At 39.3% G+C, this 15,861-nt stretch overlaps 1 protein-coding gene across 3 annotated transcripts in view; it reads right to left on the bottom strand.

The window, feature by feature from the left end:
• KLHL2 (kelch like family member 2) overlaps positions 1-15,861 on the bottom strand; it is a 271,198-nt gene that overhangs the window by 23,566 nt on the left and 231,771 nt on the right. The window lies entirely within an intron of this gene.

Here is a 15,861-nt window from a genome sequence, read left to right as displayed (position 1 = left end):
CTTGCAATTTTTTCTTACACACAGAGAAAACATATACTATAGGGTTGCATCAATAATAAGCCAGCAAAATATACACCAAAGACAATGGCTGCACTACTCTTGTTAAGTATTACTTTTTTTAAACAATTACCTAGATAGAATTAAAAAGAGTCAGGCAAGAACAAAACTGGATGATCAGGAAGAGAGCTGGAAGAGCAGGGTAAAGTAAAAAAGACCTGTGTAACTCATACTAAATGCAAGTGGCAGAATATACATATAAATTATTGCTCTTGGGAACAAGTTTTAATTTTAGTAACTGTCTGCAGAATCAACTATTTGCCATCATCAAGGACTATATGATAATCTTGCAAAACTGAAATCTGTTTTAATATTTTTTGCCGTTCCTCTCCCTTCAGCCTGCCATACATGAAGCTTGCTTGAAAACCATCTTTCTGTTCCACAAAGTATTAACCCCTAACTTGAAGCAATAACCTGCTATAGCCAAATGTGTAAAACAGGGGAGATCAATGTAGACTGCAAAAAGGAAGAATATCTTTAATGAAGTTTGCTTCAGGTATCAACTATTAACAAAAGAAATTAAGGCAAAAAAATGTGACTGCACTGATACACCACCAGAGGGTGGTGAGGCCTTGCAGAGAGATCTGGACAAATCAAGAGAGCTCGGACAATACCGACAGTATGAAGTTTAAAAAGAGCAAGTGCTGGATTCTGTACCCAGGAAGGGACAGCCCTGGCTATAAGTACAGACTGGGGGATGAGAGGATGGAAAGCAGCCCTGAAGAGAGGGATCTGGGGATTTTGGTTGATAGCAAGTTGAATACGAGCCAGCAGTGTGCCCTGACAGGCAGGAGGGCCAGCTGTACCCTGGGGTACATCAGGCATGGCGCTGCTAGTGGGTCAAGGGAAGGAATTGTCCCACTCTGCTCCGTGCTGGTGTGGCCTCATGCACTGTGTGCGGTTTTGAGTGCCACAACATCACATATAAAACTGTTAGAGAGTGCCAAAAGGAGGGCTACAAAGATAGTGAAAGGTCTTGGAGGGGAAGATGTATGAGGAGCAGCTGAGGTCCCTTTGTTTTTTCAGTCCAGAGCAGAGCAGGCTGAGGGGAGGCCTCATGGCAGCCTGCAGCTCCCTCACGAGGGGAATGGAGGGGCAGGCGCTGAGCTCTGCTCTCTGGGGACAGTGACAAGACCCGAGGGAATGGCATGGAGCTGGGACAGGGAAGTGGTGGAGTCACCATCCCTGGAAGTCTTCAAAAGACGCTTAGATGTAGAGCTTAGGGATATGGTTTAGTGGAGGGCTGTTAGCGTTAGGTTGGAGGTTGGACTCGATGACCTTGAGGTCTCTTCCAACCTAGAAATTCTGTGATTCTGTGATTCTGTGAAATAACTCTGACATCAATTCCTGGCTGTGTAAGTGGATTTAGTAGAAAAATATATAGAATAATCAAATCAGTAAAAGAAATAGAAAGATGAAATTTGAGAATGTTATGCAGAAAATAATTTAGTATCTCTATGCATAGTCACACTGAAAAGCTTGCTTACTAATAAAAACAGGAAACAAATGCTACAAGAAAGTCTGTCTTAATTATGTGAAACTTAAGTCAGCCCTTAAATCATGGTAATTGAGTTTGTAAAGTTACAGATTTAAATACATTTTAGCTATCAGATGATGACATATTTTAGTCTATAAATACATGTATGTACATTCCACTAGTAAGAAGGGAAAGACAGACAAGGTGCATCAAATTCAGCCCCATTGAAATTATACATTGAGCTTTAGTTACTAGGCAACAAGAGCTGTGATAACATCCAGCTATTTCCTTTGGTACTACTGAACCCCTCAGCCTGTACAACCACCTGCATTTAAAACAGCTGCACTGCAGGTAGATTCACTCTGCTGAAGGCTACCAAGCTACCGGGGGGCGGGGGGGGAACACTCCTCTACTCCTCTAAAACATACTAAAAATATATTAAAATTGCAGTATGGATTAAACTCAGCTGTTGCTCACTCTGAAGTAGTAGGTTATAGCTCAGCTTTATTTCCAAAAATAGCCAGTAGGGGGTACCCTAACTTTCCTGTAAAAGTCAAAAATACTTCAATATGCATACTGCTTCGTACTGCAAGAAACACAAGGGGAAAAAAATCCTTTCCAATGGCTTGTTCTATGAAAAAAAAAAAATCTTGTCACAGTGGTTGTTTTTATAATCAGAATAACTGAATAGATTATTATTACAGATGGCAAATAAGAAATCATGTATTCTCTTCTTTGCATCAAAGTAGTAGTGATGAATCTTGGAAAGACTGCTAGATTTTCTAGAGCATATCATTTAACCCTTATAAGCCTCTGATGACTTTCCTGATCATCTCCTGATTCTCCTTTCTGCAGAAACACTCCTGTTCCCAAGGCTATGTGTACGTGGCACTACAACCACTTTTCCAATTCCACTGAGATAACAAGGACTTTGACCAGGTAGTGTGTGGTATCCTGTGTATTCAAGAGAGATCCACGTAAGGCCCAAAACTTTGGTCCCTATTTTCACTGGAGTATTCAAGTACTTCAAAGTAATTCATCTATGTTATCAACCTGTTTTTGAGGCTGCTGCCCTCTCTTGTGGCCCTTCAGATACCTGCCAGGATTCTGATGAGGGCTGGAGTACACTGATGTTGCCTGCAGCAATTCTCCCTCATCTTTTTCCAGTTCACCCTCATGTGGCTGGATGTACTTACCTCATGTGACCAAAATACAAATCTATTGAGTTCTGAGATGAGGAGCAGCTCTTACAGGCAGGCATCCATCTAGTTATTTGTGACCTATCGATTCAAAAGGAACATATCTACAACAGTCTGGGAGATACAGCAGGGCTTGTGTGACTAGCCAACAAACCTCTACCATGGAAGAATGCTCAGAGGAGATGGATAAGAGCAATGAGTTCAGCAAAGAATGCAAGGAATGACCGCCCAGTGCTGTTAAGCAAACTGAACTTATCTCAGCACAAGGTGGGGGTAACCTCTGTTTTCAGAGTACAGCTGTACCAGTAGGTCATCAAGTCATGTAAACAGCCTTCCTTGAGATAATTAGTAGAGAGCAATCCCTTTCCCAGCTAGACAGCCCGGCAAAGCAGAGGAAGTATACATGTAACTCATTCCAACTGTAATTATAAAAACTGCATAACCAAAAAAATAAAAGACCTCTGAAGAAAGCAATAGGCTCGAGCTGGCTTTAACCCCCGTATTCCTTCCTAGTGACTGGGGCAACCCATCATGCTGTGCATGCGCATTAGGGAGACCAGTAATGGGAGTCACATTTGTACAGGGATCTAACTGTATACTGCAGTTGCTATATTGTACTTTTGTTCTGATTTCAGTATGCTGCTGTCTGTCTGCTAAATCAGTAGCACGATTAACCCCTCTCACATGGACTACCTTAAAGAACCTGGTCAGAGTACTGAGCTGTGACAGCCTTCCACACAGCTTTGGCGTGCCTCCACACCAGACAAGGGGGTTTGTCCTGCCTGAAAGCTGCTGGATGACTTATTACAGGCATCTCTTCACAGCATTTCCACTTCACGACATTCAGTGCTACGCTCCACTTCATGCAGCCCCCAGCTCCCAAAGTAACAAGCACAAGTTGGCACTGCTTTACGCAACAGGTGCCTTTAGTATCTGTCCTGCTAGGTGACAATGGAGGAACACTAGCTTACAGGAACAAGTCCAGAGGAAGGGGCCACCAAGACAACCAGGGGACTGGAGCATGTGGTATTACAAAGAGAGGCCACCAAGACGACCAGGGGACTGGAGCATGTGGTATTACAAAGAGAGGTTCTGAATTTGTTTAGCCATAAAGGAGAAGGTGGAGGGGGAGAGCTTATTACTGTCCAGAGCTGTTTAATGGAAGGGCAGAGAAAACAGAGCCAGGCTGTTCTTGAAGTTGCACAGCAATTGCACAAGAAGCAATACACGAGTGAGAAGTTATGAAAGTCTGATTAGAGAAAAGGAGTTAGGCTTTTTGTTTGTTAAGCCACAAGGGTGATTAAGCTCCAGGACAGGTCACCCCAACAAGCTGCAGAATTTCCATCCTTAGAGATACTCAAAATACAGTGGAAAGGTCCCTCTGCAATCTGCTTCAGCTGGACCTGCTTTATAAATAACAAAGTTCAATGCAAAGTGAAATTTAAATTGAATAAAGTTTTTGTTGTTGTTGGTTTTCCTCTCTCTGCTGGTTTAAATCAATTTGATACAATAATTGAGTAATTGGGCTTTTTTTTTTTTTTTTTTTTTACCCAACCCATGCTCTTATCTTTGCATTCATCTTTCCAATAACAGATTATCCTGGCGTGCTGTGCTACCTGCAATAGAAAGATGCTTAAGACAAGATTTTTATCTTACTATTTTGAGATTTCCTGGAATTTCCTGGAGGTGTATTTCATGAATCCTTGCCTAAATTAAAACTGATACCTGACAATGATGTATTTAAAGAATATAATGCAGGTTTTGGGAACAAGATCGTATTCTTTTCACGGCATAAACAAAAAATTTCTCAGAACACTGTTTTGCACACAAATAAGCCAGAAAAATCAAACCAGCTTATGACTAGAGAAATGAACAGTGTGCTGTTTAAAAAAGAAAGAAAATATTTTTATAACATGCAGAGGAAAAAACACATCAGTAACATTAGGAAAGAGAATAACCTAGGAAAGCAAATTTTGTGGGGGGTTGGACCCGATGATCTTTCAAGGTCCCTTCCAACCCCTACAGTTCTGTGTGATTCTGTGTGTGAAATGCCTGAGAATCCAATCACAATACAATGCAACATACAAACACTCAAGACAGAGAGTTATATCCTTGTTAATTATAGATATTCCGTATTTCCAGTTCTGACATTAAAATGAAATCAAAGGGCAGCAGTTATGTTAATACAAGTCATAAAACAAATCTTGAGGAGATACAGTAAAATGTAACATGTATTTCTAGGGGTTAAATACCTATTTCAGCTAACTAAATTCCTGAACTTCCTGTTTGTGCCATGGCACAAGGAAGAATGAAATTAAGAGATTGGTCAGAGATCATCAAAATTACCTGTTTATTATTATTATTCCTATCTCAATGCATCTGTAATATAATTTAAACTGTGGTTTGTAACAAATTAGTTAAATTTCTAGTGAAATAACTCTGTGCTGCATTGAAATTATGCTGCTTATGAGTATGTATATAAAAGCACTAAAAGATACAAATATTTTAACACTTGCATCCGTGGGATAAAATGTAGAAGTTCCAATTTTAGGAAATTCAGCTCTGCTAGCATTTTTACAAGGACAAGATGTGCAAGTTAAATGTACTGTTCCAGTGTTAAAATACACACAAATCAGATGCTATACTGGATTTTAAAATGTCCATGAGCTGCAAGTTTAGAACATAATGCCATGCATCTTATAAAATATATCTTTAGAGTCTTTGAGTTTATAGGCTATTGTGCAGTGAAGACTTGGATGTGCAAATTTATCCTTTATCTTAATGAGCCCAATCCAATTAAAAATACAGGTGTGGGTGGCAGTTTTATAGCATCAGAGGAAGGAATCAGACTCTTAATTGAGATACAGTCCTGTTCCTTCACATTCCCTTAGTACTAGCTACATTATTGGCAGAGCACTTTCAGTTGAAAACAAGCAAACAATCAAGATAATGGCGTATTTTGAATGAACGAAATGATCTCTAAAAATACTAAGCAGCTCCTGACTTGGAAAGTAGTGTTAGAGATTAAAATGGAATGTAAAATAAAAGTAACTGCTTTACATATCTGCTATTTAACTAGCATCACTGTCTGTACTTAAGCATCCAAGACAGTTACAACCACATGCAGTTTACAGGAAGTATCTGATTTGCTCCAAAACTGACTTTAGAAGAGAAACCACTTGAGAAGATTAGTCTGAATTAAATACTAATTATTATTTAAAACATTTGTGGGGGGAGGCATTTTGTTTTGTTTTGTTTTTTTTGAGGGGTGTGGAAGTTTGGGGATGGATCTGGGAGGATGTTCTGGGTTGCAAAGTGCAGACACGATTCACAAAGCAAACAAGGTGACGGAAGGGTCACTTTGATCAAGTAATGTACTATAATTAGTGGTGCCTATCTGATCTACAAGGGAGAATCATGCTGTCATGTTTGCCTTGAGGATTTTCCTGCATCACCTTTATCAGAACTGTGCCCAAAACACCACATAAAAACATATTTTGGCTTAAGTCTCAATGCAAGAGATAGTTATGATGGTTATTTTTGTTAACAGTGATGAGCTTAGTCTTTCATATCATCTTCTGTTAAAAGTTTCTCAAAATAGGGTAGCAATATTGTTCCACTTCAAGGGAAAAATTCTTGAACCTAAAATATTTTTAGTTAGAATTTCAGATTTTTCTTTCCCTCAGCCTCAGACCCCACTGACAGATACACTGCGCTTGGTTATAAAGAAAAGATCACTATGACAAACACTAAAAAAAATTCCCTAATTACATACATTTTCTTTTTACATTACAGGCAGACTGATTTGTAACACACAAGGCTTGTTCTCCTATCATAACTGAATATTTGCCAGCAACCTTGAAAGAGGAATCAAAACACCATTTCCAAACGCTAAAAAGCCTGGAAATAAACAGCAATGTAACTGGGATAGTAGATTATGAGCCTTTGCTTTCTCTATCTTCTCATTTTCTGGTACAGAAGATGTATCCATACCACTGATTTTTGTATTAATAGAAAACTAGGAAACTAAGACCAACAGAAATAGCACCAAGTAAAAATAATGTGCATGCATGGTGCTTATCTTTAGTACAAAAACTGAGACAAGAATAACATCTAATGTGCAATAAATGGCCCTTTCAGTAGATTCAAAAGATATTTGATTGCACTGAACTTTAAGCATTAGTTATATTTTTATATTTCAAGAACATCTTTTACTCATCATTTAGTTTCTTACAGCAGACTGTATTTATAATCTTCTAGAAATGTCACAGGGGAATACCTTCTCAAAAAGGAGCGTTTCAGTGACAAAATTCATAATCACTAATCTGGATGTTGTGCTTCTAAGATTCATGTATTTAGGGGACAGAATTCTCCAAGCAAATGACATCTCTAGCCTCCCATGCAAACTTTTTTTTTTTTTATATGAAGTTTTAATGCATGATTTTCATGATTTAAAGCATAATTAATTTCCAAAAACCCAAACATTTTCAAGAAAGTCTTTATTCCTGCCTCCACAGATTTCATCTTACATGTAGTAAGGCACTGTTGAACACACGTGCAAGTGAGAGAGGTCAAACATGCACTCTCTTCTGTAACTGGTTTCATTTACTCATAATAAGCACCTTGCATTTTGCATGGAGGTAAATGGGAACACATGCTTTCATTTGCATAGAACGCATTAAAGAATGAGCAATTGCCCTCTACTCTTCAAGTTGTCCAGGGCTGTCTTTCAAGTTTTGCAGCAGGTAGCTTTATTGTCATCATTGGAAATAGATACACAGGTGCCTATAGCAAAGGTCAGAGCTGAGATGAAAGAAGCTGCTTTCATTCAATGCAGCATAGAAGAACCTAACACAGCCTAGGAACATGATGATTTTGAAGATCATAGACACAGAGAAGTTGCACAAGCTGTTCTAAGAAAACAGTTTACATACAGAAGTTCTTATTCATTAATACCTAGTTAAAGGGCAACCACATTAGAGAGGCAGAATGAAGGCACCAAGTTCAAGAATCAGAAAACTTGTGATCTTGGTCCTGACTACTTCTGACCTACCTGGTTATCACATCTGTTTCCCTTCCACTCTGCAACACCCCTCACCTTACAGATACCAACTTACAGATTGTTGCTATAATACTTGTTATAACAGAATCCCGATTCTAGCTGCCCATAAAACAAAGCTAAAATGTTTTTCAGGCTAACCTAAAACTTCACAATTTTGCAGCTAAATGGATGTTCAAATGATGGATAAAATTCCTGTCTTAAAAAGAAAAAGCAAGGTATCCCTCCCAAGTCTACTGCTTGAAAACATTATATATATATATATATATATATATATATATATATATAAACTCTCTAAGTTTCCTTCTGCATGCTCTTCCATTTGCATGTTCTTCCCACCCTACTTAAGACATTTTTAGAACACTAACATCTTTCTGGTGCAGAAGCTGAGCACTTTCATTCAGTTCCAAGCCCAATCTTACATCATGTTAACACAGAAAATACAGGGATAACTATATATTAGACCAAACAATAGTCCATTCATCCCAGGTAAACTACGAACATCCATCTTCATCCACCATCAGAGCAAGGTGCATGAAACCCCACAGGCTGAAGTAAATCAGCAACAACAAAGAACATTTCCTTGAAACATAAGGAATAGCTTGTTCTTGAAGCACAAGGATACATCTCATCTTTTAGAACATTTTAGAGCCAGTATTTCTTGTTAAAGCCAAACTTCACTTGAGAAAAAATGGCAGCATTCAGTGCTTCTAGGAAAATAAACATAAGTGCTTCAATGGGACAAGAGCCTGGTTTTCCAAATTTGTAAGAACACAGTAAGAGATTGTGGTGGTGACTACAGTTCTTGGTGGTGTGTCAGGCACACAGGCTTCTTTTAAGATGAGGGGAGGAAGAGAAGATAAAGAGGAACAAATCGCAAAAATTTGTCCTTGTAACAATTTTTGTCTACCCCTGCCAAAGCAGTCAGGGATCTCACCCAGTCTCAGCTGCACAGGAAGCGAGTTTGGCAGCTGCCTCAAGACAGAACCTATTATGTACTCCCTGCCTTCCCTGATACGTGGCTAAACCCAATATTAACGGGGCTGGAAAGCAGCACCATGCTGCTTTCCATCATCACTTCCCATCCCTTCCTCCCTCTCCTCTTTTTCCTTCCGAGGAAAAATGGAAGAGGAAACCTAGGAGGAAGGAGTGTAGAGCAGGTGAACCCAATGCAGAAGCAGACCTGCTATGCTCTCACCTAATTACAGAGGGAAACTTCACCGATGAAAACACCAGCTTTGAAACACTATCAAATGGTAACCCAAGGTCCACAGGTAAGGTACATTATTTCCAAACCGACCAGTAGAGCCAGAAAACCACACCGCTCACATTCTGCATCTTAAGCAGCTCCTCTCGTATGCATTTTGCAGCAACAGGCTCCATCCATTAACCACCCGTTGTTTAAGCATGCCAAGTAATAATACGTTAAGCACGTTAAATAACAACAACACGTATACACACAAATGCTTTTGTGCATTCCTTGCTAGGTATGCTAAAGAAAAACTTGTTGCCTTTCAGCATAAGTAAGTAACTCATCCTTTTACCATTAAAAAGGATGAAGTGGAATCTTTGAAACAGATTTTGGAGGAAAAATACTGAGTCGTCCTTTAGTCATCTCACAGTCACACTAAAAAAGGCCCGAATTCTCTTCCTCTCCTAAATGATAGCTTTTCCGTGCCTTTAACAGCTTTTTAAGCCTAATGTGTTATTTCTGTCATATGTCAGACCATCCAGCAAAACATTACAGGTGAGAACACTGATTTATACGATGCACACAAGCTGCTACACCACTTTGTAAGCTTCTTTTTAAAGCCACTATTTCACAATGAGCAGAAGCTTTTCTGAAGTGGCTAGAGTATGCTGGTCTATTCCGGGAAAAGTTGTCAATGTAGAACACAGCAACATGTAGAAGTAATTCAAACTTCTCTTTCCATGCATTACCTTACACCTTCCAACATTTAATTTGGTCTGCCATCATGCTAGTCCAACATCTAGCTGAGCTAGAAAGAAGTGAAATCTGTTTTTGTCTGGTCTTGGAATATCTTTAAACCAGTTTATCATCTGCATCTTTTGCCTCTCTTAAAAAACAATTAAAAATCTATCCTTCTGTGGACACAATACCACCATTTTGATACAGTGAAAACCTAGTATTTATTCCTATCTCCTCCTGTGCTCCCTAGGGATTTTTGATCTATTTATTGCTCATCACATGACAATTTAGGAGGGACTACAACTAACCTGACTTTCAGATGCCTTTGAAGCAGTTATTTCAGGACCAGTCAAAGAACTCAAACCTCACAGGAGGTTTATAGGAGCTATGCACAACTCGGAATTTGAAAACACACATAGTTTGAAATTCCTTCATGTTACCTGACATTAAGCAAAAAAACACCTTGTAGTCTCTCTAATACTCGGGATCACTAGTGGCATTGTACTGATTTACTAAGACATGAACTGAAACTGTAATGAATAGCCAGCTAGAAAATAAAACATTTCTATGCAATCTCAGCCACCTCACTTTAGAGATTTTTCCTTATGGGTATGGCAAGAATTTTTTTAGATGTCTGTAAAATTATTTTTGTCCTAGTGACCTGATGTTCTTACTCATTTGCTTCATTCCCCACCTTCTGACCCATTCTCTCAACCTATCCTTGATCTGTAAGAGCATGCACCTTGCACAGTCCACTGGCATAACTGGGACTTTCTACCTTAATTAGTTCTTGGCACCTTGCTCATGCATGGCCCTGGCAGCCTACACACTTTCTAAATCACTCATTAAAGAAACAATATGCAGGAAATGAACAGCTGTTCTATTTAGAGCTGCAGTGCTGAGTAAGAGTGTTTTATTATTTTTATAATTTAAATAAAACATTCCTGTTTAAATCCCTCAGTAACTTCCCCTTCACCTCCCACAGGAATCAGAATCACATGCTTCTCAAAAACAGGATTACAGATCAGTATCTGGTCTATCATGTACTCCCTGTCTCAACCCCACTTCTGTCTCACCTCATCACCTCCTCCATGAGTTTCTGATTCATTCCTTGAATCCTACTTAGACCTTTCTGACAAAGCCAAGCTACAAGCCTCCTCATCTTCTCTGCCCAAAAATCTCTTTTCCAAATAAGCAGAAACAGGTGGTTTTTTTTTCCCTGACCCTCAAAACACCTTCTGAAGAGAACAAAGATTTCAAGATAGGGAAACTCTGTGATTCAGCCAGTAAAATTGAAATAAGATTAAGATTTAAGATTCACCTTTATCTCTTGTGCTACATCTCAGTTCTGTTTGTCCCTTATGCGTTTCTTTTTCACAGCTACAAACTGTGATAAGACAGCTCTGATTTCCATCCAGGTTTCTCTTCATTCTTCTAAGGCTCATTCCCTTCTACCCACCCAATCTTCTTTATGAACAAAGTTCTGGGATCTCCCATTCAGCCAGATAATAGGAAAAAGAAAATGTTATAAAAAGATTCATTGGCTGGAGAATGCCAGCAAGATGTGAATAAAGTATTACTTAGAGAACAGAGAAATAGCAGAGGTATCTAGAGGAAATAAAGGTCAGAGATGTAAAAACATGAATATCTGAGGGAACAGCAGATGTCATACCAGTATAACACCTGCTTTTCCTGGTTCTCATGCTCCTGTCATCATTTATTTCTGTCTTAACCAAAGTTAAATCTGTACAGAAACAGCAGTTGCCTTCTCTACAAATTCCCTTTGCTCCTTCCCTCCTGGAACTTCAGCCTGTCATCCATAACTAATGAAACAAGGAGAGGGAACAGCAAAGAATGTTATCAATAAACGAAGAAGCAGGAATTATGAGCTGGGGGTGGGGGGGAGCACTTGCACAAACTGGAATGTGGGAAGGTCTTCTCTAGGTCCAGCACCACAGTGCAGGAAGTGTTTGTTGCACAGTCGTGTACAGGAGACTTTGAGGGAATACAGTCCAACTGACGACAGAAGTGAGGAAAAGAAAGGGATCAAGGTGGTTTTGGAAAGAACAAATGAGATCCCCACTCATATGGGGCACGTAGGGAAAGCAAGGATCCTGGGCCAGGTACTAGATAGACCAAGTACCTTAGCACAGTTACTGGAGGGATGCACACACCTGTGAAGTTGTGTCCAAGGCTAGGGCTGCAGGCCTTGAGGCTCATGTGCCCAGTTGCCAGCACTTGGAAAGAGCCAGGATCCACCAGGGACAGCTACACTGAGTGTGTAAGCCAGCTGAGGGGTAAGGGTGCGTTTGTGTACACGTATATATGTGCCACTAACAGACCTTCACCCTTCGTCAGCCAAAGTTCTCCGTGGGTGAAGCTTTTGGTGCTGCCCGTGCAGGTGTGAATGCAAAATATCTCTGCCTGCATTCATTTCTGCAGTTGGCCACGCAGTATAGAAGTATGTCTGTATCAAAAAGACATGCTCAGCCTCCCTGCTGAGGGAGGCTTGACCCTGGGGACATGGAGGTGCAGCAGCCTTACTACCAGATTCAGCAGGCCCCAATACCTTCCTATTGCGAAGTACACAGTGTGCTATCCATCCTCCCATCACGTCACCAAGGGGAAAAAAAAGGAAATGTTTTAGCGGGACATCAAACATTTATCAGCATGGTGTGTGGCTCTGGGGCATACCTTCAGCCAAACCAAACACACCAGTTTTGCACTCTTAGAAAATAAAAAAAAAAAAAAAAAAAAAAACATAGGAAGGAGAGTGACAATATGTATACTGCAGAATAGATAGGGTTTATATAATAAATGAATACTGTGCACGAGAAACCAGGCAGCTTCTACTCTACACATACATAATAGCTAAAACCACAAAAGATATGCTATGGGAAAAAAAAATGTAGTCAAAACATACTATTCAGTACACATTTAAAAACTGACATAGAACAAAATATTAAGGTTCCCCACAAAGCTGTTTGCTCAGTATTTTACTCAGCACAAGACCACAGCTCTTTTATGCAGAGCTTACTCACTTAGAGCACAAATTAATGAAGCTTTTATTGGTAATAAGATACACCTGTAGAAAGATCACCATTCTCCTTTCCCTTCCCTCCTACACGCACTTTCTTGAAACATAGCCACATATGAGCAAGTGAAGAATGCATGGTAGGATTTTTTCACTGCAAAAATTAGCTCTTTTACTGCTGCCTAACTTGTGTTACAATACGTACAAACTCCAGAAATGTGCCTGTCCCTCCTCCAGCTAAGCCACATATTAGTTTTGCCTCCATATTATTAAAATCCTCAAAGCTTTTGTCACAAATACAAACAAAATGGGTCAAAAGAGGTAACCAGACAACTGCTTGAGGCATAACATCTAAAGTATGTATAAAAGCAAAATACAATGGTGCTGGTACACTTCCGAGACGGCCAAGACATTTAAAGAGGCATACTGTCAAGTCCAACATTAAATTCTTGCCCACTAAAATTTAAGGTTTCTATTAATAGATTTTGTAATGAAACTCATCACGTGGTTGGATCTAAATGCCTCTGTGCAGTGTAAGCTATCCCCTAATGTTATTAGAACTCTGCAGGCATAAAATAATAAAAATGAAAGTCTAGATTGTTACATAAAGAGAGGTTTCAATCCACTTCAAGATTAAGTGATTTTATAATTCAGTTTTAATCATGAAGTCATTAATTTTATAAAATATTTTAACTTGAACCACTTTGGTTACAACATTTTCTAAATTGCAAGAATTTCCAGAATTTAGTAGCAATACCATCACAGCCATGATAGTCAGAAAGACCAAAAGCCTGTTTATTTTTAAAGCTCTGTAAAATGATCCTATAAAGAATTCTATCTCTTCCTAAAGCTTCAATACTACTTGTGTCAAGTTCACCAACAAATAATATCTTTTGATACTCAATAGCTCTATTACATAAAACTCCATTTAAAAGAAAAATACTTTCAAGAATCAGTGGAGTTGCCTGCAACCACAAGAAAAAAAAAAAAAGGGGGAGCTTATTTATGGACAGAAAGCTCTAAGTCACCATTGAGGGAGTGTAAAAATGATGGTAAACTGAAATATCATGAGGAACAGCATAAAAAAGGTTTCAAGATCAAGTCAAGCCCAGCAAACACCCACTGGTGCAAGCTACGGAACCTGAGGGAGCTGAGGATCACAACTAGCTTTGCAATCCACTCAGAACCAAGCAGGATTGCAACCCATCACATCAAGGTTCAGTAGTTAGCACCTAGCCATTCATATTGCGTTGGTGGGATACAGGGGGAGGAGGGCTGGTTTCAAACATTTTACACAAATTATCACCTGAAAGATTGTTAAAGGAACACTAAAGATGTCTCATCATTCAAGAAGTTGAAAGAACCAGTCTAGATACCTTCTCCCTCTGTCCTTAAGATCTCAATATGTGCTGCTGTCCTTCAGCCTTCCCTTTTTCTTTCTTCCCAAAATGTTCTCCCAAGGGCAAAGCCCAAGAACTTGATGAAAGGAGCAAGCAGTAAAGCTGGGTGACTCTGCACTCTAGGACACAACAGTCTTCAAATACCTGGGTGCTATTAAGAGAAATGTTTGGTATTGGCATTTCTGAAGTTTAGCCCTGATTCTAAGTTGATGGTCCAGTAGCTGAAGCAGTAGTTACAGACAACGGTGTTAATCGCACATATCTGACAGAGATATTTCATCTAAAAACAAAAATAACGCAACTCACAATTTAGTCAGAGCATTAACGCTTATGCTTGATGAGACGTGGTGTGCCTGCACCTCATTTATAAAAGCTGTATCTTGGAAAAAAATATCTCCTACCTACAGGAACTAACAGAAGAAGGGCCCAGGTATATGATTTAACACTTGGCCCTTCACGTTAGCTAAAATTTTCCACATGTACTTGCTGCAGGGGTGGGTTGCAACATTCAGGATGATTATCACATCTTTAACAGGTTAAAATATTAGAACAATATTTCATTTGTGCCAATTTGGGGCACCAGAGCACAGTACAAAAGACCACTTTTGTTTGGGTGGTGATGACAAGCCACACAGTGTGACAATTCCACATTTCATGTTATTTAACCATACATGGACGTAAAAAAACATTTTAGAGCAACTCTATCAATTGTCATCAGCCAAATCTGTCCAAAATGTTATGTTTACAGCACATTCAATATCACTTCAGAAAAATAAACCTATATGAACAGCTTGAAAAATGGCTGTATAGTCATAATGAACATTTGGCCTAACAGTCTGTCTAAAAAACTGTGTGCTGAGAGTTACTGTCAAGTCAAATCCCCAGCATAAGAAACACCAATTGACAGATTTCAGCTCAAAAGATGTTGCCAATGATACTTTACATTACAGTCAGAGATATTTCTATAAAAAAAAAAAAATCTAATGTAACTACTGACAAAGAAATCAGTGTGATACTGCTTCACCTTTTCTGTTGCTATTTCAGGAGGGCATGAGAAACAGATTACTGTAAATGCACTCACTACACAAAATGTGTTCTTTACAAGGAAAAAAAATCACTGTTTTATTCAATAGCAATAGTATTTTCTGACCAATAACTTCATTCTCATTTACAAGCACGCCAAACTTAGCAACAAGCCTCTTCAGAAAAGCCCTGCTGGCTCAGAAAGATGCTCGTGTGGCCCAGGATGCTGCTTCCAACAGCAGCAGCTAAACAAGAAGAATACACAGCCACAGGTTTGGCTGTGCTCTGTTCTCATCACAAAACATTCAAGTGGCATTGCTAGAAATGCTTTGGAAGCTAAACCAAGATCAAAAAGTTGATCAAAAAGGTACTGTGGAGAGAGACGTGATGGCACTGTCTTAAAAGATACATCTACTTGTATTCAATTGATAAATAATATAGCCAAGACTTCGAGGGGAAGTCCAAGTATTGCCTGAAGAATAATTTCGAAATGCTGTCACCAAGTAATTGTGGTCACCAAACAGAGGCAAATTGAGGTAAACAGAAAGCCTTTATCAACAGCCAGCCTGCAAACTTAGGCGATACCAAATTTAACCTGTGGTACAACAGTTTTATTAAGTTACACGCATCTGTTAGAAGACTGACTGTTTCGAGCCAGGAAATTTGCTATCATTATCCACAC

The sequence above is a fragment of the Aythya ferina genome (assembly GCF_964211825.1).
Source record: "Aythya ferina genome assembly, chromosome: 4".
Classification (NCBI taxonomy): Eukaryota; Metazoa; Chordata; class Aves; order Anseriformes; family Anatidae; genus Aythya; species Aythya ferina.
The sequence above is the reverse complement of the archived record's forward strand: the minus strand, read 5'-3'. Positions and strand labels throughout refer to the sequence as shown.